The 22,274-nt window shown below is 47.4% G+C and overlaps 1 protein-coding gene, 1 long non-coding RNA gene and 1 pseudogene across 10 annotated transcripts in view; 1 reads left to right on the forward strand and 2 right to left on the reverse strand.

The window, feature by feature from the left end:
• Positions 1–2,112: 2,112 nt before the first annotated feature.
• Positions 2,113–14,027, reverse strand: LOC111773895 (uncharacterized). The gene is made up of 3 exons (XR_002808596.2): positions 13,523–14,027; positions 10,808–11,025; positions 2,113–3,128 (listed from the first exon to the last, which is right to left on the reverse strand). It is a non-coding gene; the product is annotated as an uncharacterized lncRNA (long non-coding RNA).
• A 2,964-nt stretch (positions 14,028–16,991) lies between these two features.
• TSPAN9 (tetraspanin 9) overlaps positions 16,992–22,274 on the forward strand; it is a 193,510-nt gene continuing 188,227 nt past the window's right edge. For 4 of the 9 annotated variants that reach the window (XM_070270872.1, XM_070270876.1, XM_070270875.1 and 1 more), the window contains exon 1: positions 16,992–17,116. The gene's annotated coding sequence lies outside the window, so the exon portion shown is untranslated. The remainder of the gene's footprint in view (positions 17,117–22,274) is intronic. The other 5 variants (XM_070270874.1, XM_005610847.4, XM_023642995.2 and 2 more) reach the window with 4 other exon arrangements.
• On the reverse strand, positions 19,997–20,914 carry LOC100057658 (large ribosomal subunit protein bL32m pseudogene; annotated as a pseudogene).

The raw sequence follows: 22,274 nt of genomic DNA on the forward strand, positions 1-22,274 counted from the left end.
GCTCTCTCGGGTTTGGCAACTCATCACATTCCCCTTGCAGCTTTTTGGGGCTCACGTTTTTTTTCGTTATCCCTCTGCTCTGTTCCTGCCTCTGATTTTGCGTCCTCCCATGGCCGTGGGTGAGGAGTGCTCTCCCTCTTGCCTGGGCTCTGCGGCTGAGCCAGAGATGGAAGTGGCACTGAGGTGGCATTATGACAAGGGGCATAAGACCCAAATCCTACCCTTGGCCACAGTTATCCCTCCCTCAAGGGAAATGCATGCACAAAAGAGGTTAAAGCAAGGCCCTTACTGCTGTCTTTATCAGGTAAGACTGGGACTCTGTCCAATCCTAGAATCCTAGAAAGCTTGGCTTGAATGCCCAGGACCAAAACAGGCCTCATTTGTCCCATAAACACTTTCCGAGCGCCTAGGATGTGTCTGACCATGTTCTAGCTCCTGAGGAGGCAGCAGTGAATAAATCAAAGTCTGGGCCCTTGAAGAGCTCACATTCTAGTGGGGGAATCCCCCCCAAAATAGGCAAAGTTACATCAGGCCTCCTATTCTATTTACACGCCCCCCACCTACCCATGGCCTTACCCCAGTAGTCTTGAATCTGATCTCTGCAATGGAGTAAAGGTCACACTCACACTAGAGATCAGCAGAGGGAGTGTGAGACTCAAGAGCAAGGGAGGGCAGTGGCCTCAATGCCTCCTTGGGTTAGGGCAGCAGCACCCCCTCCCCCACACCCAGCTATTGTCTAAGAGCAAGACGGTGTGTTCCATCCACAGAGAAAACGCAGGAGAGCGGGGGAGAGCGAGGGAGCTCTGATCTGGTTGAGGGAGCAACTCCAGCCCTTGGCAACGAGGACCACCGAACAGAGTCACATCCACATGTGCTTACGTGTGCAGAGCACTCACTCTGTGTTTTCAGAGTGTGGTTCCCAGACCAGCGGAAGCCAGTGCCTCAGGGGGAGCTCAGTGGAAGTGCCGACTCTCATCCACCCACCCTAGTCCTTCAGAGTAAAAATCTGCAGGTGATTCCGAAGCACATTACAGTTTGAGAAGCTACACGGACAGCTTCGACAAAGGTGCCAAGAACACTCAATGGAGAAAAGACAGTCTCTTCAGTAAATGGTGCTGGGAAAACTGGACAGCCACATGCAAGAGAATGAAAGTAGATCATTGTCTCACGCAACACAGAAAAATAATCTCAAAATGGATCAAAGGCTTGAAGATAAGTCCTGAAACCGTAAAACTCCTGGAAGATAATATAGACAGTACACTCTGACATGGAACGTAAAAGGATCTTTTTGAAAACCACATCTTCTCAGACAGGGGAAACAAAAGAAAAAATAAACAAGTGGGAGTTCATCACACTACAGTGCTTCTGCAAGGCAAAAGAAACTAGGATCAAAACCAAAAGACAACCCACCAACAGGGAGAAAATTTCTGGAAATCATATATCTGATAAGGCGTTAATCTCCATAATATATAAGGAACTCAGACAGCTGAACAACAGAAAAACAAACAGCCCGATTAAAAAATGGGCAGAGGATATGAACAGACATTTTTCCAAAGAAGATATGCAGATAGCCAATAAACACATGAAAAGATGTTCAACATCACTGATCATCAGGGAAATGCAAATCAAAGCTACACTAAGATGCCACCTTATGCCTGTTAAAATGGCTATAATCACTAAGACTAAAAATAACAAATGCTGGAGAGGGTGTGGAGAAAAAGGAACCCTCATACACTGCTGGTGGAAATGCAAACTGGTGCAGCCACTATGGAAAACAGTATGGACATTCCTCAAAAACTAAAAATAGAACTACCTTATGACCCAGCTATCCCACTACTGGGTATCTACCCAAACAACTTGAAATCAACAATCCAAAGTAACATCTGCACCCCTATGTTCATCGCAGCACTATTCACAATAGCCAAGACATGGAAACTATACTAGTGCCCGTCAACTGATGATTGGATAAAGAAGACGTGGTGTATATATATACAATGGAATACTACTCAGCCAGAAAAAAAGACAAATTCATCCCATTTGCAGCAACATGGAAGGACCTGGAGAGAATTATGTTTAGTGAAATAAGCCAGACAGAGAAAGACAAACATCAGATGATTTCACTCATATGTGGAATATAAACAAGCACACGGACAAAGAAAACAGTTCAGTGGTTACCAGGGGAAGGGGGGGTGGGGAGTGGGCACAGGGGGTGAAGGGGAGCACCTATGTGGTGACAGACAAGAAATAGTGTACAACTGAAATTTCACAACGATGTAAACTATTATGAACTCAAATGAAAAAAAAAAAAGGAAAAGTTGGGATTAGGAATGTATTTTACTTAACAATATCCAAACCATTATTTCAACATGGAAGCAATATGCAAAAATTATGAGTGAGATATTTTACCGTCTTTGTGCAAAGTCTGGAATCCAATGTCTATTTTACAGTTAGAGCACAACATTTCAGGTGCTCGGCAGCCTCGTGTGGCTAGTGGCTGCTGTGTTGGACAGCGCAGGTCTAGAGGGACACTGATTGCTGAGCGGTGTTCAGGTCCCGACTATAGCGAGCAGCCAAGGGTTTAGAGCGGTGCGCATCTGCCCAGTTGTGAGTTTTTTCTCCAGCCATTCTTGGCAGTTTGAAGGCAGCCAAAGAGAAGGCATTAATTCATTCCAAAAAAGCTATTATAATTCCAGCAAGATGCTGGAGCTGCAGTAGTGTGTAAGACGGACAAAGTCAGCCAGACCCTCTCTGAACAGGGAGTCAGCTTGAAGCACTCACTCTGCCTAGAGCTGAGACCTCAAACAGGGCGTAGCTAGATTTCCATGCATCTCGGGGTGACTGCAGGGAGGAACGCCTGGACGGAGCTTTAGATGCCTCCACTGAAGACAAGATCCTGGGGTTGGGGACGTGGCTTAGAGGGATAAGTCCACATTTTCTTTCATATTCCACTTCGGTCCAGCCACAGAATTCTTATAGCTGCCCTTTACAGCCTAGGATAAATTAGGTGCCTTCTGTAGAAAATGTGCTTGGCATTCAGACTTGAAAAACCACTGATAGAGAGTCATGTCCAGGATCTATTGTTAAGTGAAAATAGCAAAATGCAGATCAGACTATATGGATGCTACGTTCTGTGTAAGAAAGGAGGGGAAATAAGAATAGATTATTTTGATTTTTGAACCATTTAAATGTATTACCTAGTCAAAGAGAAATAAAATCTAAAAAATTGAAACCCAGAAGTAATACAGAGCAAGGAATGTTATAAGATGTGTTTGTAAAATTATATTTTTAACCATCTCTATTGTAAAGTATATCTCTGTGACTGTATTTAAACTCCAAAATGCATGTGTTCTGATGCATGTTGATGTTGGAGCCTTATGAAACTTCATTCCAACTTATTGCAAAAAAAAAAAGTTTGAGAAGCAACAGGCTAGACTTTTTGACCAGGCGCAGAGAAATCTCCACCCCCAGACTGTGACCAATCCCTAATGACCCCTCCTTCTTGGAGCCTGCGTAGGAGATGGAGTGTGGGGCGGAAGACAGGGCTTCCTGCCCTGGGGAGGTGTGTATTTGAGCAACATATCCATCAGTGTTTGTAAAAACTGGTTACTATAAACAAAATATATCAATGAAAATGGAATAAAAGAAGTTTAAATTCAAAAAAGGGTGCTTCCTTTTAATTTGACTTGTAATAGTTTCAACTTTCAAAATTTTAACAAATAAATATTATTCTATACTTTTGTATTAGTTTATAAACCTCTGGGGCCGGCCTCTGTGGCCGAGTGGTTAAGTTTGCGCATTCCGCTTCGGTGGCCTGGGGTTTCGCTGGTTCGGATCCTGGGTGCAGACACGGCACCGCTCATCAGGCCACACTGAGGCGGCATCCCACATAGCACAACCAGAAGGACCCACAACTAAAATATGCAACTATGTACTGGGGGGATTTTGGGAGATAAAGCAGAAAAAAAAAAAAGATTGGCAATAGTTGTTGGCTCAGGTGCCAATCTTTAAAAAAATTTAAAAAACCATAAACCTCTAAGTCACTGTCAATCGAGTTTTTATGTCTGAAGGGAACTTTTATGCATGAAAAAGAATATTGAAAGTTATTTGTGTATTTTAATTATTTTTCAATTGATTAAAGTTATACTTTTTTTTGAGGACGATTAGCCCTGAGCTAACATCTCCTGCCAATCCTCCTCTTTTTGCTGAGGAAGACTGGCCCTGAGCTAACATCCATGCCCAACTTCCTCTACTTTATATGTGGGAGCCTACCACAGCATGGCTTGCCAAGCAGTGCCAACTCTGCACCGGCAAACCCAGGCTGCCAAAGTGGAACGTGAGAACTTAACCACTGCGCCACCAGGCTTGCCCCAAAGTTATACATTTTAAAGCCTAATTTTATTAAGTTCAACTTAGAAATCTTGCTGTTTCATTCATAAAGCTAGTATTTTTGTTAGGTTTCTTTTTACTTGTTCTTTTTTTTTTTTTTGAGGTAAAATTGGTCTATAACTTTATGTAAGTTTCAGGGGTACAACATTATAATTCGACATCTGTAAACACTACCAAGTGATCCCCACCAAGTCTAGTTACCATCCATTGCCATCCAAATGACCCCCCTTCACCTCTTTCACCCGCTCCCCCAACCTCCTTCCCTTGGTAACCACCAGTCTGTTCTCTGTATCTATGAGTTTGTTTTTCTTTTGTTTTGTTTGTTCATTTGTTTTTGTTGCTTTTTTTTGAAGAAGATTAGCCCTGAGCTAACATCCGCTGCCAATCCTCTTTTTGCTAAGGAAGACTGGCCCTGAGCTAACATCCGTGCCCATCTTCCTCTACTTTATATGTGGGACGCCTGCCACAGCATGGCTTGAGGAGTGGTGTGTAGGTCCACACCCGGGATCCAAACCAGCAAACCCCAGACCGCAGAAGTGGAGCACGTGAACTTAACTGCTATACTACTGGGCTGGCCCCTTGTTGCTTTTTTCAGATTCCACATATAAGTAAAATCATAAGGTATTTGTCTTTCTCCATCTGCCTTATTTCACTGAGCATAAAACCCTCAAGGTCCATCCATGTTGTCTCAAATGGCAAGATTTCATTCTTTTTTACGGCTCAGTAGTATTCCCTTATATTTCTATACCACATCTTCTTTATCCATTCATCAGTCGATGGGCACTTAGGTTGCTTCCACGTCTTGGCTGCAGTGAGCATAGGGGTGCAGCTATCTTTTCAAATTAGTGTTTTCATATTCTTCAGGTAAATACCCAGAAGTGGTGTCACTGGATCATAAGGTAGTTGTATTCTTAATTTTTTGAGGAATCTCAACACTGTTTTCTATAGTGGCCGCACCAATTTACATTCCCACCAACAGTGCATGAGGATTCTCTTTTCTCCATATCCTCACCAATACTTGTTATTTCTTGTCTTTTTAATAGTAGCCATTCTAACAAGCACAAGGCGATACCTCACTGTGGTCTTGATTTGCATTTCCCTAATAATTAGTGATGTTGAACATCTTTTCATGTGCTTGTTGCCTGTCTGGATGTCTTCTCTGGAGAAATGTCTATTCAGATCCTCTTCTCATTTTGTAATCAGGTTGTTTGTTTTTTTGTTGTTAAGTTGTGTGAGTTCTTTATATATTTTGGATATTAACCTCTTGTCAGATATATGATTTGCAAATATCTTCTCCTATTCAGTAGGTTGTCTTTTTGTTTTGATTACGGATTCCTTCGCTGTGCAGAAGCTTTTTAGTTTTCTCTGGTCCCACTTGTTGATTTTGGTTTTGTTTCCCTCGCCTGTGGAGTCAGATCTGCAAAAACATCACTAAGACCCATGTCAAGGAGCTTACCGCCTATGTTTTCTTCTAGGAGTTTTATGGTCTCAGGTTTTTATTTGTTTGGATAATGCTCAATTAGCTTATAAATTCTCTAAACATTTAACATCACTTACAAACTTGATTAATTAAATTAGCTTAGACTGTTTATAATTAAGAACTTCAAACATCTCATAAAGCAGACTTACAAATCTAACAAAATCTTAGACACTAAGCATTCACCACTCAGAACTTACACATTGTTCATGAAACAGTAAGTCTCACCTTCTAGGTCTAATCAGACTTACTTAAGCATTAAACCGTCAAACTTAACCCACCTAAGAATTAAATTAACATCACAAGTCTAATACGTCACATGCTTTTATACTTTTCCAACACCTTAAAAAGCAGATAAAAATTGTACACTTTAAAATGGTTAGTGGTTAATTTTATGTTATGTAAATTTTTAAAATTAAAAAAAATTTCTTTTAATAGTATTTTTTATATATACTTTTCAGGAAGATTAGCCCTGAGCTAACATCTGTTGCCAATCTTCTTTTTGCTGAGGAAGACTGGCCCTGAGCTAACATCCCTGTCCATCTTCCTCTACTTTATATGTGGGACGCCTACCACAGCATGGCTTGACAAGCGGTGCCATGGCCGCACCAGGGATCCAAACTGGCGAACCCCAGGCTGCTGCCGCCAAAGTGGAATGTGTACACTTAACTGCTGCATCACCGGCCCGGCCCCATTTTTGTTTTTTTTTTTTAAAGCAATTAAACATTAAAACAATAAACTTTAAAAATTACCTAAAAAATACCAGATGAAATGCAAATTATCCTGAAGACTACAGTAGTCACTACAACACATAGCCTCAAACCTATCACAAAAGTCTTATATGTTTGCTTCATTCACCTTCTTCCTTATTTACTTTCAAGCCGCTATCCAAACCCAGCAGAGGCAGCCTCACGGCAGGCTGAGGGCCTGCGCTGCAGATCCAGGCCCCGCACACGCTTCCGCATCAGCTCACGAGCTCCGAATTTGGGGCTGCCCTCCTGTTACGGATATGGAGAGTTGCCTGGAAACTGGGCCAGTCTGGGGATGGGGTCTAGAAGTGCCATCTCAAATAATTTCACGCAGTCTGGCAGTTATCTGTGGGGTGGCTTCCTACCGTCAAACTTTGCCTGCCACACTAACAAATTTCATAAAACTCCTTTTTTTTTTTTTTTTACTACTATCCAGTGCATTTTTGATCCCTGGGTGTCCTTTAAGTCATACTGCTTGATATAGCACAAGAAATTCATGGCTTAACTATTAACCAGAACTTGGCTATGGTATGCACATTTGAATTGGAATGGTTGACGTTTTGGGGAACTCACATGTGCTGTACCTTTTTTTAGTATAACCCACATTCAATAACATTATGGACGCAGGCCTCTCACAAGATTTTTGTTTCCTCTCTGATACTCAGATTGTCACAGCTTTGCATTATTTTGCTGTGTCTCTTTTCCTTTTAACACTACTTCACTCATTTTTTTTGGAAACTAACATACTTCTAGCAGACTGAGGCTGGCTCTGACCTTCTTGCCCCCGAGGTACAGAGGCCGCTACTCCCCGAGGAGCCCTGTTTTCTGTAAGTGGGTGAATGTTGTTAGGGACCCATATCTGGGCACTTGTGGTGCGAGCAGATTATCCACATGAGCACCGAAGGTGGGGACGGGTCTCCACTTCTAGGCCACAGTGGTGAGAGAGCCAGAAAATGAGTTCACACTGATGTGGCCAGTGTAACTCCAACCCTGCTAAGTCCTTTAGAAATATGTAGTCTACTGTGAAAGCTTTTCATTTTATTCTCTCCTTTTTCACTACCAGCTTTTAGCTACCACTTCCTTCTTTTTAAAAAACAACTTTAATACATCCTGCTATATATTTTCCAATTATAATATTAATGAAACTTTCTATGTCATAAGTGGATGTATGTTGACTTAGATTCCAGATACCCTGGCCAGGGCTGCAAATGTGTCCCTTGTCACTTTTATGATCCTTGTGTGTCTTATCAACCACCATCCTTTGGTCATTTTATTGACAGTCATACAATTTTATTTTGCCCAACTCTATTGACTTCACTAGGCTTGATGCCAATTTCAAAGCGTCAGCTTAGGCTCCCTCCTTTCTCCTGGAGTAACCTCTGCCTCTGGCTCTCCTCTGCCTTTTATACTGGAAATGGGGTTGTCATTTTGTTTCTGCCTGTTATCTTTAAGACTCCTCTGACTGTCTCAGTGTATGTGCCTCAACCATCTGCTCTTTAAAGAGGCCAGGCTTTTGGAGGAAATGGAAGCAATATATATTTAGCAAAGTTAACCTACTTGACACAACATGTTTTTGGAGGTAAGCAGATTTCTTTTCCATAGTACAAAGGCAGAGAACCCAATTTCCATCAGCTTGTACCCAAAGTCTAAGCCCCTCTCCCTGTCACCTCATCCATCCTCTGCCGAACCCCCATCCTCAAGTGCTCAGGATTCCCTTGTCCTACCCAGCTCCCACCTCACCGCCTCCCACCTCCATCCGCCGTGCTGCCCCACAGTGACCAGCAAATGCCGTGTACCCCACACCCCTGCTGTGGAGGACAGACTCTAAGGTGCCCCGTGATCCATGACTCCTGGTGTTCACATCTTTGTGTGACGGCTTCTCTTTGAGCATGTGTACACCTGTGACTTGCTTCTAATGAATAGGATACGGCAAGGTGATGGGATGTCACACCCCTGATTAAGTTGTTACATAAGACTCTATCTTGCTAGCAGGCTCATTCTAGAGGCCCTCTTTGCTGGCTTGATGAAATAAGTGGTCGTGTTGGGAAAGCCCACATGGCTTAAGCACTGAGGGTAGCTTCTAAGAGCTGAGGAACAGCCTCCAGCAAGAAGCCAGGGCCCTCAGTCACACAGCCGTGAGGAAATGAATTCTGACAACAACCTGAGTGAGTGCGGACACCGATGCTTCTCCAGTGGAGCCTCCAGATGACAATCTCCCAACACCCTGATCGCAGCCTTGTGAGACCCTGAGCAGAGGACCCAGCTAAGCCATGCGGGACTGACCCACAGAAACCATGGGATAATAAATGGGTGTGGTCTTAAGCTGCTCAGTCTGTGGTAATTTGTTGTGCAGCCATAGATAAGTAATACCCCTAGACATTGCTTCTTCTGCAGCCCTCCCACACGGTAGCTGGTTTCATTCTTCCAAACCACAACATAGAAGCTGGGAGGGAGGGGACTGTCTTCCTTGCTTCCCACTCCCCTGAGACCATTTTTCTGAGTCTGAGCCATACAGCTATGCTATCCTGTTCCCCTCCAGAGAGCCTCTGTCATTTACGGACCTCCCAGTCCCTCATTCTCAGAGATCTCAGCAGCTGTCTCATATCTTCTCATCCTAGGTAAATTCAGTGTTGGTTTGGGTGAAATTTTCAACGGATCACCTGGACTCGCAGTGTATTGGCTTCCTTCTCTCTGAAGACCGTCTCTCTTCTCTCCAAGCCACCCACTTCCACAGTTGCAACTGGGGCTTTGGCACTACTGGAAACTCTTCCACTCGCAAATCACTGAGTCAGTCTGTCCCTCTCGACTTCTGCCTCCCCTCCTTTCAGCTGGCTTGTTCAACATCTCCCACAGCAACTGTTTCCCCCTCACCGGCACCTCTGCTCTGTTAATCTCTCTAATCATCCCTACACCATCAGCCCTCTCACTTCTGTTCTGCGCTCCGTATCAGGGTTAGGGGCCACGTCTATAACAGTCTTGATAATACCCTAACCTTGATCCTTTGTCATTTTGTCACACCCATCTAGCAAAATTCCAGCCATGGATGGACCCAACTATTCAAATCACCATGCTTGCACTCACGCAGCCTCTGGGAAAGTCACACAACAGGGTGTATTTGTTCTACAGAAATTCATGGTTACTATGTTCAAACGGGCCCTCAGGACACCTAGGGAACCCTGTCAAGTGTCTACAATGAACTCACTGTCTCACAGCGATTATCTCAAACCTCTGGCCTTCCTTTACAACTCCACGCACAGCAGATGCCCTTCTGTCTCTCTAACCATCGCTCAAGCTCTCTCCCTTTAAGAGGGAAAATAGAAGTTGTCAAATGAAAATTCTCATCTCAGACACAAATCCGCCTATGTTTGCTCCCATCCTATCCTCTCTCCCCGCCTATTGCAATTACAAGTGCTATCATCTTTTCTGCCTTAGCCAAATCTCTACACTTACACTTTGGATTCCATCCCTTCCCTCCGTCTATAAAAATATCTACTATTTGTGATCTGTTATCTTTCCTATATATTCAACCTCTTCCTCTCAACTGGATCCTTCCCATAAGCCTTTAAATATATATTTTTTTCTGTCCCATTTTTTCTTTCTTCTCTTTCTGTGACTCCAATTATCCATATATTAGACAATATTTTGATATTGTCCCACAGGTCTCTGTGGCTCTGTTATCTTTCTTTCCTTCCAACCTTTTTCCTTTTTTTCAGATTGGTTACTTTCTATTGATCCATCTTCAAGTTTATTTTCTCTTTCGACTGGGATTTTCATTTGGCCATTAAGCCCTTCCAGAGATTTTTTTTTTATTCCATATATTTAGTTCTAAAATTTCCATTTGGTTCTTTTTTATATTTTCTATTTTTCTGCTGTGATTTCCTTTCTGTTCATTTATTATAAATTGTTTTTCTTTATATCCTTGAGCATAGTTGTAATAGCTGCTTTAATATCCTTGTCTGATAACCCCAACATCTGAGTTATCTTAGGATTGGCCTCTGTTGTTTGCTTTCCCTGAAGAATGGGTCGCATTTTCCTGGTTCTTTGTATGCTGACTAATTTTGGAGCATATTCTGAATATTTTGAAGGTTATGCTGAGGAGATTCTGGATTCTATTTTATTCTGCAGAAAAGTGTTGATATATTTCTTTTAGCAGGCAATTAACTTGGTTATACTCAAACTACACACTCTGTCTTACCTGCAGCAGGCGATTGCTCCGGGTTCCGTTTCTTTTCATCTTTAGCTGGGACACCTGCAGTTTACCCTGCTCGTGTGCGGGTCCGGCGTGAATCAGAGCCTTGGGCAGAGTTTATGGGAAGAATGTTGGGTTCCTCTTCTCTGGCTCTGTCCTTTCCAGGATTCACCCTTCACTCTTCAGTGAACTTGATTGCTCTGGGCTCCATCCTCTGGTTCCTCCTGCCAGAAAGACAGTGGGTTTTCTATTGGAATTTTAACCACCCTATGCTGTGCTGTGACTGCGGCCAACACAGGAAAAATCCACAAAAAGTGGAAACTCATCTCATGCCAGTTGCTTCTTCCACATTTTGAATTCCCTCCCGAATCTACCCGCTTGGGTTCATTCTCCAGAGCCCTCAGTTGCCTGTTTTGTCTTCTTTTGGTCTTGTTGGTTGGTTTTTCTGTATGTTGTCCAGAGTGTATAGTTATCATCCATGTGAGGGCTGGTCAGTTAGGAGATGGTTCCTCCATACCAGAAATAGGGCTCTTTTCACAAGGGTTTAAAAATGTTCAATTCTCCCCATTAAACTCCTCAAACCCTCTCTTGATCTACAATCTCCTTCAGCTGTCTGCCCTATGTGTCTTCCCATCTCCAGCCTATTTTCTTGAAAGAATTGTCTTAATGGGCCAGCCCTGTGGCACAGCAGTTAAGTGCGCATGTTCCACTTTGGCAGCCGGGGGTTCGCCGGTTCGGATCCCGGGTGTGGACATGGCACCGCTTGGCAAACCATGCTGTGGTAGGCATCCCACATATAAAGTAGAGGAAGATGGGTATGGATATGAGCTCAGGGCAGTCTTCCTCGGCGAAAAGAGGAGGACTGGCAGCAGTTAGCTCAGGGCTAATCTTCCTCAAAAAAAAAAAAAAAAAAGAATTGTCTTACTATCTCCATTTCTCAGCTCCTGCTCCCTTCTCAACCCTCTCCAGCATAGCTTCTGCCTCATCCCTGCAAAGAAATGGCTCTTGCCAAGATTCCTAGTGACCTTCAACTCACTAAATCTGATGGATACTCAGCCCTCATCTTCCTTGAACTCATAACGTTTCCCTTAGGTCTAGGCCTCTTCCCTGTTGCTTAGCTCAGTGAATGGCCTCACTGACCATCCCTACTAGGCTTCCCAGAAAGCCGAGGAGTCATTTTTGACACCTTTTCTCCTCTAATCCCCCATGTCCATCGCCAGTGTGTACTTTTCACTTTCTGAATCACTCTCCAGTCTCTCCATATTCCTGCTTCATCATTACCACCAACCTAGACCAAGCTAATTTCATCTCGTGCCTAGACCACTGCTAAAGCCTCCTGTATCCATTTTGGCTCCTGCTCCCCTCCAATTTCCTCTTTATACTACACCAGAGAGATAGTCTCAAAATGCAAATTGATCCTGTCACTCTCCTATTTAAAAGACTTCAGTGATGACTTACTTTCTTAAGACATATGCACATGTCGAAATCCCTCATATGACTTGGCAGAGGCTGCTGCCTGATGACGCCTTGCCCTTCTCTTACACTGTGTGCCCCACAATGCCCTTGCTCCAGACACATTAACACTTCCTGTGCTGTGGCAAATTTATGTTTGGGTTTAATTCTTTTAATTGGTCAGTCCTTTTACATGTGGTTTTGTATTGCAGGACAGAATTTAAAGCATGATTTTAAACCATGTAATTGCCCTTGATAAGCATATAGGACTATCCTAAGATCGTTAAGGAAGTTTATACATATGTAGCTGATACGGCTATTACTGTTACATTTATTGATTCCAACCAATCAGTTGCTACCCACATGTTCAGATGGATGGTGTACATTTGGCATGCATACACACGCACGCACAGACAGAGTTACCATGTGTTTCTGAGTACTGTGCATCAGGTGGACACATGCCAACAGCTCCCGCTTCAGCTGAAGGCCTTCTGCAGGGGCGTCCTGCTTTTCTTGACCTCTGCACTTTCTGTCTGACTTCACAATGCTGCCTGTGCATTTCTGTCTTTACAGAGTACGTGCTGACCACCAGGAATTCCACACAGAATCCGCACTTCTTCCCACAGGCTCTGACCCAGACTTTATGAAACCTAGGCAGCTCCAAACCAACCCTACTGGAGAAGTGCAAGCTTTCTGCACCCACCTCGGGTTACACGTGCACATGCGCCACACCTACCCAGAATCACTGGTATTCGTCATGCTCAATGATTTTGATCAATCTCTCTCTGTTTTTCATGCTTGAGAACTTGCATCTAACCCACTCTTGTGCCTACAATGCATCTGAAGATAGCCAGGAGTCTGAAGGCCCTAATTTGGTCCAGGGGCTGGCAAACTACGGCCTGTTTTTGTAAATAAAGTTTTATTGGAACACAGTCATGCTCATTCATTTGTGTATTGTTTATGGCTACTTTCGTGCCACCGTGGCAGAACGGAGGAGCTGTGACAGAGACTGTGTGTCCTGCAAAGCCTGAAACATTTCGTATCTGGCCCTTTACAGAAAAAGTTTACGGACCTCTCATTTAGTCTACGTTTTCCAACTGTTTTAGTAACAATCAATAACAAAACAGAGTTGTCAGATCTGGCAATTAAAGATACTGGACACTCAGATAAACAATGAATTTCAGATAAACAACGAATACCTTTTTTAGAATAAGTATGTCCCAAATAGGCAGGGAAACCTCATGACAAAGACTTGTACAAGATGCTTACCAGGCGTGCCCTCAGGGCTGCTTTTCCTGCCGCACTTTGAGCTTTGGAAGAGAAAGAAGTTGAAGGAAGGAGGGGGCCTGGGATGACTCGCCCTCTTTAGAAGACGAGCACGGAAAGGAAGCGGAACAGCCTTCGCTCACTTGTGCCTTCCATGCCCTGAGAGCGGCGGCAGGTCTGGGTTTGGACTCTCCCGCAGCTGGCAGGCTTCAGTGACCAGTAACCGCTCTTCAAGTTGCGGGAGTAAATGTCGTTGAGGGGGGCGGGGTCGGGAAGGAACTATTTCATTCTTCACGCAGGAAAGTTCTTCTTTAAACTAGCCGCTGCCCCGCGCATGAACTCGTGGTTTATGTCTTTTCAGGGTCTGGCTTAATGCTCCGATGTTAATCCCTGGTGAATGTGGAGACCGGCCTTCCTCACCGTAGATGTGGAAGTAGACGTCCTGGCACACTCTGCTTCTCCCTCCCTTCACATTGTCCCCATGTCAGAGGGCTGGTGACGTCACTTTAGATGGAAGACGCCTCAAAAGTAGCTTGTGCCTGTGGCTGATAAGGGCTGCCTGGAGGAGCAGCTACTGCCCGGGCCCTGCAGCCAGACAACCTGGGGCTCTAGCCTGGCTCAGTCATTCACTGGCTAAATGACCCGGGGTAAATACCTATCCCTCCGAGCCTCAATTTCCTCATCTGTAAAATGGAGGGACAATGACAGTACCTACCTCACTGAGTTGTTGTGAGGATCAAACGAATTAAAACATTGACGTACTAAGAACTGTGCCTGGCATAGAAGCACTTGGTAAATGTGAGCTGTTCTCTGCGTTACAAGCTGACTTAAAACTATGGCCAAGGGGCCGCCCCGTGGCCGAGTGGTTAAGTTCGCACGCTCTGCTTTGGGGGCCCAGGGTTTCATGGGTTTGGATCCTGGGCATGGACCTAGCACTGCTCATCAAGCCATGCTGAGGCAGCGTCCCACATAACAGCCAGAATGACCTACAACTAGAATATACAACTGTGTACTGGGGGGCTTTGGGAACAAGAAGAAGAAGAAGAAAAAGAAGAAGATTGGCAACAGATGTTAGCTCAGGTGCCAATCTTTAAAAAACAAACAAACAAACAAAAACAACCAGGGTTGAATGCCAAGCGTCCCGGCAACTCAGCCTCCAGCAGTGTCGACTCTCGCCACTAGGTGTCACAATTCAGCAGGCCCTGTCTGTCCCTTAGCTTGACGCAGGGTGGCTGGCTGGAAACTTAATTTTTGCTTATTATCATTTTTGATTTGATTTGGTGATTTCAAGGGGATAAACTGACATACTATGTTTTGAAGTCTCTGGGGATCCAGAAATTCCAGCAGAATTGCTGCCATCCAGGGCTGAAAGGAGCTGTTTGGAGTACTGCTTTTGCTCACAGTTAGCGTGACATAGAACTTTTTGTCCAAACCAAGATATTCTGAGCATGAAGGGGGACTATCAGTAACTCTGCCAGGACAAGAGAAGTAAGTGGGATGTGGCTGAGAACCTGGACATGTCACCTTATCTAGATGGTGCTTTGTCCTCAGCTTTTGCAGAACCTCCAGGACAGAAACTCACCGACATTCGGCAGGAGCCTGGCACAGGAATCTGTGACCTCATGCTTTTGGGAGTTCCTGCCCTAAGAGAGTCTTGCCTCCTTGTCAGTTATTTATTTGAGTTTTGTGCTCAGGGGACATGGTGGGGCGTGTCTGCCTTGCAGCCAGAGAGTCGCCTTGGCCTCCTTTGAGTGTTCCATGCCCTCTGCAGCTCTCCGTCACGGGCTTCTCTTCTGGCTGTAAACCCCTTTGGAGGCACCGAGTGCTCCACGTCTGGATGTGTTGAAGGAGGGTTGGCAGCATGGCCACTTTCGGGGTTATTGCTGAGGGGATTCTTCTACGGTTTCTTCCATCCCTAAGGCTCCCTAATCCTATTATTTCAGATTTCCTTATCTTTTTTTAGAGGGCAGGAGGAAGCTAACATTTGTTGCCTACCCACTATGCATTAAATGTTGTGCTTCTGCCTCCATCACCTTGGTCATCCCATCAACAGTGATGGATTGGTGTTATTAAGTCCATTTCACAGGTGAGGAAACTGAGGCCGAGGGAGGTCACAACCCAGAAGAGGCAGAGCCAGGGTTCAGCCCCAGGCCTGTCTGGGCTCCAAAGCCTGGTGGTTGCTCCCCACCAGGCTGCCTCCCTTGTTTTCACAGTAAGATCACTCGCCCAGCAGACATCGCAAGCAAATCCCTTTCTCTCTGTTTCAATTTCCTCTTCTGGAAGCTGGGCAGAGCTAGCAACACGTGCTACAGGACTGCCACAGCGACCGGAGAGATGGGGGCTGCTGGGGGTAGCCGGGCAAGGCCTTATGGGGGGCATTGAACAAGGTTTTGAAGGAAGGGGAAGGGGAGTCAGAAGGAGTTGGATTATTGAGTTGTATAACAGACAAAAACAAGGTTGTGTGTGTTTGAGGGGAGGGGGTCCAGGAGATGAGTAGACTGCCAGTCTAATCAGGAGACACCAGGGGACCCTGGCGGTCACAGTCAGGGTTAGACATTTGTTTCAAATCATACTTAGCACATGATCGTGCACGTGGGAAGCACAGAGTACATTTCCATGACAAGGACGACGAGGAGGAGAGACGGCTGTTCCGTTCTCACTTTGGAAAGGAGGCCAGACGTGCTGGCTTCAAGAACGCAGGCCAGGAAAGGCCTGTAGGAAGCACTCGGCCGCAGACGTCTAACTTGAGTTTTTCCTGCTTCAATTGCGTGCCTCCCGGCACACGGTGCCCTTGACCAACACTTGGAGGCCTCCAGCTCCTAGGAGACAGATAGCGGCTCCTCCACAGAGTATCTCCAGGCAGTAGTCGAAACACACCCGCGTCAACATCGCAAATAGTCCGCCCGCCCGAAATACCAGGGAGGGACTTCCGAGGGGCGGGGGTGCGGGCGGCGGGGCCGGACGACCTGGCCCTAGGGCAAAGCTGAGCCCCTGGCCAGGACGGCCCTCGGGGGTGTCCGGACGCCGGGCGCAGGAGCGCGCGCTCCCAGGCCCTGCTCTCCCCCTCCCCAGCTCGGGTCAGGGCTGCGGCCAGGCCGGGGGGCGTGGTGGGGGAGTGGGAGGAGACGCGGCGTAATCAGTCCTCGGCCGTCCGACCCCAGAATCCAGGCGGCGGGAGGGGAGAAAGGCTTCCGGCATCCCCGAGGGCGGCCCCGCCTGCCCGGGACGCCCCGCCCAGCACGGCCCAGGCTCCCTTCGGGGCTCCTCCGGCTCTGGAGCCAGGGATCGGGCCGCGGGGGTTAGAGGCCCTCGGGTCCCGTCCCCGCCCCCCGCCCCCCGCTCCCCGCTCCCCGCTCCCCGGCGCCCGCCCCGCCCCGCTCCGCTCCGCCCCGCCCCGCTCCGCTCCCTCCTCCAGCCGCTGTCCCGCCCCGCCCCGCCGTTCCCGGGCAGGCCCCGCCCCACTCCGCCCCGCCCCGCCGATCCCGGGCAGGCCCCGCCCGCCGCGAGCCCCCGCCCCGCCCCCCGTTTCCGCTGGCGGCGGCCGTGGCGGCGGCGGTGCGGAGGGAGCCAGCCGGGACCCCCGTTCCTGCGGCCGCGGTGAGTGCGGCCCGGGCCCCCGGGGCGCGGGGCACGCGGGGCTGCAGGGCTCGACCGGCTCGGGGCGGGCCGGCAGCCCCCCAGCGGGTGTCCAGGGAGAGGAGCGGCTCGGGGGCGCCCCGCGGAGGGGGTGTCGGAGGGCGGCAGTGGGGAGGATGAGGGAGGGAGGGGTGGGCGCCCTGTGAGGGGGCGGGCAGCGGCCCGGGACCGGGACGGTGTGTGTGGGGCCCGGTAACCGGGCAGAGAGGGCTCTGCAAGGGGAGAGGCTCGGAGGAAGACCTTTCGGAAGTGGGGCTGTGGGAGAGGGGACGGCCGAATCCCAGGCGGAGGGCTGCGAGGGCTGAGGATGGAGCTGAAGGGGAGAGCCGCGGAGCTGTCAAGGGTTTCAGCTGTGCGGCCCAGCGGCCCAGCTTGGGGCCATCCATACGACGCCCCCAGGGAGGGCGGGGGGCTCGGGCACGGCTGGGGTACTGCCTGCAGACCCCGGGCACCCCTGACCACTCTTTGGGCCACCTATGGCAGATCGGCGCTCAGAGTGACAGGGCTTTGGCACGGCCTGAGGTCCGAGATGTAGTCCATCTGTGCATCCAAGTTTGGGACTTTAAAAAACTTTCTTGTGGTTAAAAAAAAAAAAAAAGTCCAAACAAGAAACTGGCTTGTTATGAGGGCAGTATTTGTCCTTGTGTATCTCGGAACTGGAATCTTGCATCGTCTCTCTTTAAGAAAGATACCAGCCTCTTCTCTGCTGCTCCCCCAAGTGCCTATAGTGTCTGGGGCAGTTTGAAGCATTGGGGTAGAATGGGATCCCCTGGGCTGTGTCGACTTTTCCACCCCTTCCCCAAAACAGGGATAAGAAGGCAGCAGCTCACCCCTCTTTGGTTCAGAGAACCGAAATCATTAGGAGAGGGCGCCCGTCTGACCTGCAGCTGGCGCCTTCTCTCGGGTGACTCAGGTATTTCCTCCTCCAGGAAGCTTTCCTGGACTTGTGGAGAAAACTGAGGACTCATGCTCTGATCCCTGTATACCAGCCAGCTTCCCTCTCTCCACTAAAAATAGCCTTAGAGAATGTTTTGTATGTATGTTCTGCTATAAAGATGTACAGTCAGCTTGTCACTGTAAGTGATGGGGAAGGGAGGAGAGGTATTATGGATAATTGCGAACAATGGACTGGACGAATCATTTATATTTAGCTGAGGAATGCAGCCAGGGAGGCAGACACTCGCTCACACCGTTTCCCACCCTCCGCCTGGTCCTGGCAGCTAGTGCAGCTGGGCTGTGGGCTGGGGGTGAGGGAGCGAAGAGGATTGGGATAGATAAAACCTGAAGGGTCATTCAGTTCTGCACTCACTCTCTGAAGACCTGCTGTGTGCAAGGCCCTGAACAGCTGAGCACGGACCAGGATGGAGTGGGATTGTTTTTTGTCTGACTTAATCAGCTTTTAATCTTTAAATCTATGAAGAGATATTTAATATAAATGACAATAAATAGTATTTATAAAGTAATTCGTAGTTGGCCAAGTGCTTTCTCTTCACATTAGTTGTATATGATTTTATTTGATTCACGCGTAATCTTGTAAAGTATAGGCTATTTTTAACTGCTTTCTGATAGGTCAGGAAAATGAAGCTCGGAGAAAATAAGTGATTTCTCTGAGGTCACAGAACTCGGTAAGTGAAGGAGCAGAACCTGAAGCGGGGGCTGTGACCGCTCGTCCGGGCGCTTTCCGTGATGCCGCACTGCCTCTGCCACTCTTCTCGGGCGAGCCTGCGCGTCTTAGCCTTGACGCCGTGATTGTGCGCCCCTGGGCCAGCTTCCTTCCCTTTCCAGCTCTCTGTTTCGGAGGGTTGTTTGTCTAAAATGTTTCTAGAGTCTCTTCCAGCATCAGATAATTAGCAGTATAAGGTGATATTGGCAGCCAATCAGTCAATAAGTGTGCTTTACTTTTTATTTTTAATTGTGGTAAAAAACATAAAATTTACCATCTTAACCATTTTTATGTGTGTGTGTGTGTGTGTGTCTGTGTGTCTGTGTGAGGAAGACTGTCCCTGAGCTAGCAACTGTGCCAATCTTCCTCTACTTTGTATGTGGGGCGCCACCACAGCGTGGCTGATGAGTAGAGTAGGTCCGTGCCTGGGATCTGAACCCGTGAACCCGGGCTGGGGAAGTGGAGTGCCCAGAACTTTAACCACTTGGCCACAGGCCTAGGCCTCCCTCTTAACCATGTTTTTTTTTTTTTTTTTAAAGAGAATGTCCTGCCCTTTTTAAAAATTTATTTATTTCTATATTTTTTTTGTGGAAGATCAGCCCTGGGCTAACTGCTGCCAATCCTCCTCTTTTTGCTGAGGAAGACTGGCCCTGTGCTAACACTCGTGCCTATCTTCCTCTACTTTATATGTGGGACACCTCCCACAGCATGGCTTGCCAAGCGGTGCCATGTCTGCACCTGGGATCCGAACCCGTGAACCCAGGGCCACTGAAGCAGAACGTGTGCACTTAACCTCTGTGCCACCAGGCCAGCCCCTGTCCTGCTCTTTTTTAAAGATTTTATTTTTCCTTTTTCTCCCTAAAGCCCCCTGTTACATAGTTGTGTATTTTTAGTTGTGGGTCCTTCTAGTGGTGGCATGTGGGACGCCACCTCAGCATGGCTTGATGAGTGGTGCCATGTCGGTGCCCAGGATTCGAACCTGTGAAACCCTGGGCTGCCGAAGCGGAGCGCGCAAACTTAACTGCTCGGCCATGGGGCCGGCTACCATCTTAACCATTTTTTTTTTTTTTTGCGATGAATTTTAAATTACTTGTTTTATTTTTCTGTCCTGGAAATGTTATGTTCACTTAGAAGTACCTTATAGTATAACGGAAACAGACATATGAATCCACTGAGCATCTGCATAAACAAACATTTTCAGAGTTTACTCATGACATATTCTTCAAATTCCCCATACAAAACTGCTTATAAAGAATTGTTTCAAACTAGGTTGATGATTTAAAAACAAGCACAAAAACAACATAAAAACAGAGAATCTTCCACTCTTTCAGGAGAAATGTTTTATGTGAAATTATCCGCTTTGAACATCTTTGGTGTCAATTCTGGGTGAACCAGGACGGTCGCTTCCTGTCTCGTTCAAGGGTCCTCTTGCCCTGAGCTCGTTCAGACGCTGCCTCTCCCGTGTGGAGCACCACGGTCTCTACGTTAGGAGCCTTGACAGGGCCGCCTTCGAGTTTTCCTATCTGTGTTCCGATTTCTGCAGTCTCCTTGCACACCTTCTCATAGCAACAGCCACAAAGGACATGTTTTGGTTTCAGGTGACCACGTTCAGGACAAACGTCTATATTGGTCTTAACTTTAATAAGCTTATGAGGGTTTCTTCTCCTACACTGGTTGACTTCAATGCTGAGTCTGTTTCTGGGAGCTGCCATCCAAAAGATACTATCCAAAAGGCTGGAAATCTCCTTACTTCCCTTGGTATCATTTGCTGGTTCTGAATACAGCTGGACCTTGGACCACTAATACTGGTCCCCTCGGAGGACTTGGAAAGCCTGGCCAGCTCCACTGAAGTTTCCTCCGCAGCTGCTCCCAAGAGTTCTGCAGGAGCCCAGAGCTGCCGGCCATGGCGCACTCCTGCCACCAGCACGGCCGACGCCATCTTCCTCGCCCCTTGACCATTTGTGAATGGACAGTCCAGTTCAGTGTATTCACATTGATGTGCAAGGGATCTCCAGAACTTTTTCATCTTGCAAAACTGGAAATGTTCACCCATTAAACAACAATTCCCCATTCCTCCCTCCCCTCCGCCCCCGGCAGTCACAGTTTTACTTTCTGTTTAGTGTGCTTTATTAAGCTCCTACTGTGTGCTTAATAAATGTTGCCCTTGAGGAAGGTTGTGGAGAAGCAGGCCAGCTGAAGTGGGAGCTGTTGGGCCTGGAGTGCGGGCCTCCTGCCTGAGTCTGGAACTCCAGGCAGGATTGCTCAGTGAACAGTGAGTGGATGAGGCCTTGGGCACGTGCCCTCTCCTCTTAGCTTTTGCTTCCTCCTGGCAAAGGAGGATAACACTCCCGGACAGGTGGGCGGGCGCTGGGCGCTGTGGGAAGGAGCAGTGAGGTAACACGGTGAGAAGCACGCGGCTTCGGGCCTCTCATGCAGCAGGTGTGTGGTGAATGGTGGCTGTTATTTATAACCTCACCGAGAAGACTAGACTAATATGTGCGGGACAAGAGATGACAAGACTTCTTTTCTTCTCCCGTTAAGGACCAGGCCTGCTGTGGTCATCGTCCCCACTGACTAGGAGGGCCTGGGTCTGATCCAGGTGGCTGGGCTGGCACTCTGCATCCTTCCTCTCCATTCCCAGCCTGCCCGTCTAGCCTGCTCTCCGCTCCTCTCTCCCAGGAGCCCTTGTTTCTAGCCAGACTGAGCTTCCAAGTATGCTTTGCTCATTCCTTCTTTGTACCTTAGTTCATACTGTCCCACCTTCCTGGAATGCTTTTCCCACTCCCTCCTGCCCCTGTTTCAAGACCCTACTCGTGTCTGAACTCTTTCATGGAGCCTTCCCTGACCAACCATTCCAGAAGAGCCTCTTTTTCCTTGGAACTCCATGGCATTTTCTGTCCTCATCTCTCCTGGCTTTTATACACTGCTTGGGAATTCCACTCACACTTAGTGTGTGTGTCACACTACAAACGTCTGTGCTAAGTTCTTTTTTTTTTAAATTCTTTCCTTCCGTCCGTCCCTCCCTCCCTCCTTCCTTCTTTTTTTAAGGAAGATTAGCCCTGAGCTAGCATCTGCTGCCAATCCTCCTCTTGTTGCTGGGCAAGATTGGTCCTGAGCTAACATCCGTGTCTATCTTCCTCTACTTTGTATGTGGGACACCTACCACAGCATGGCTTAATAAGCCGTGTGTGGGTCCGTGCCTGGGATCCGAACCAGCGAACCCTGGGCGGTGAAGCAGAGTGCTCGAACTTAACCGCTGCACCAGTCGGCAGGCTCCCTGTGCTAAGTTCTGATGATGAGAAAATGAAAAAGATAAAGGTCCTTGTCTTCATGGGGCTAATAATGCAGTAGAGGGTTAAGAAAGGGGTTCAAAGAAAGATGATTCAAATTATAAGGAGAGCGGCCTATGAGGGTAGAGTGTTACATGGGATCAGACAGGGGGGTCCTCACCCTGAT

The sequence above is a fragment of the Equus caballus genome, chromosome 6 (genome assembly GCF_041296265.1).
Source record: "Equus caballus isolate H_3958 breed thoroughbred chromosome 6, TB-T2T, whole genome shotgun sequence".
NCBI lineage: Eukaryota > Metazoa > Chordata > Mammalia > Perissodactyla > Equidae > Equus > Equus caballus.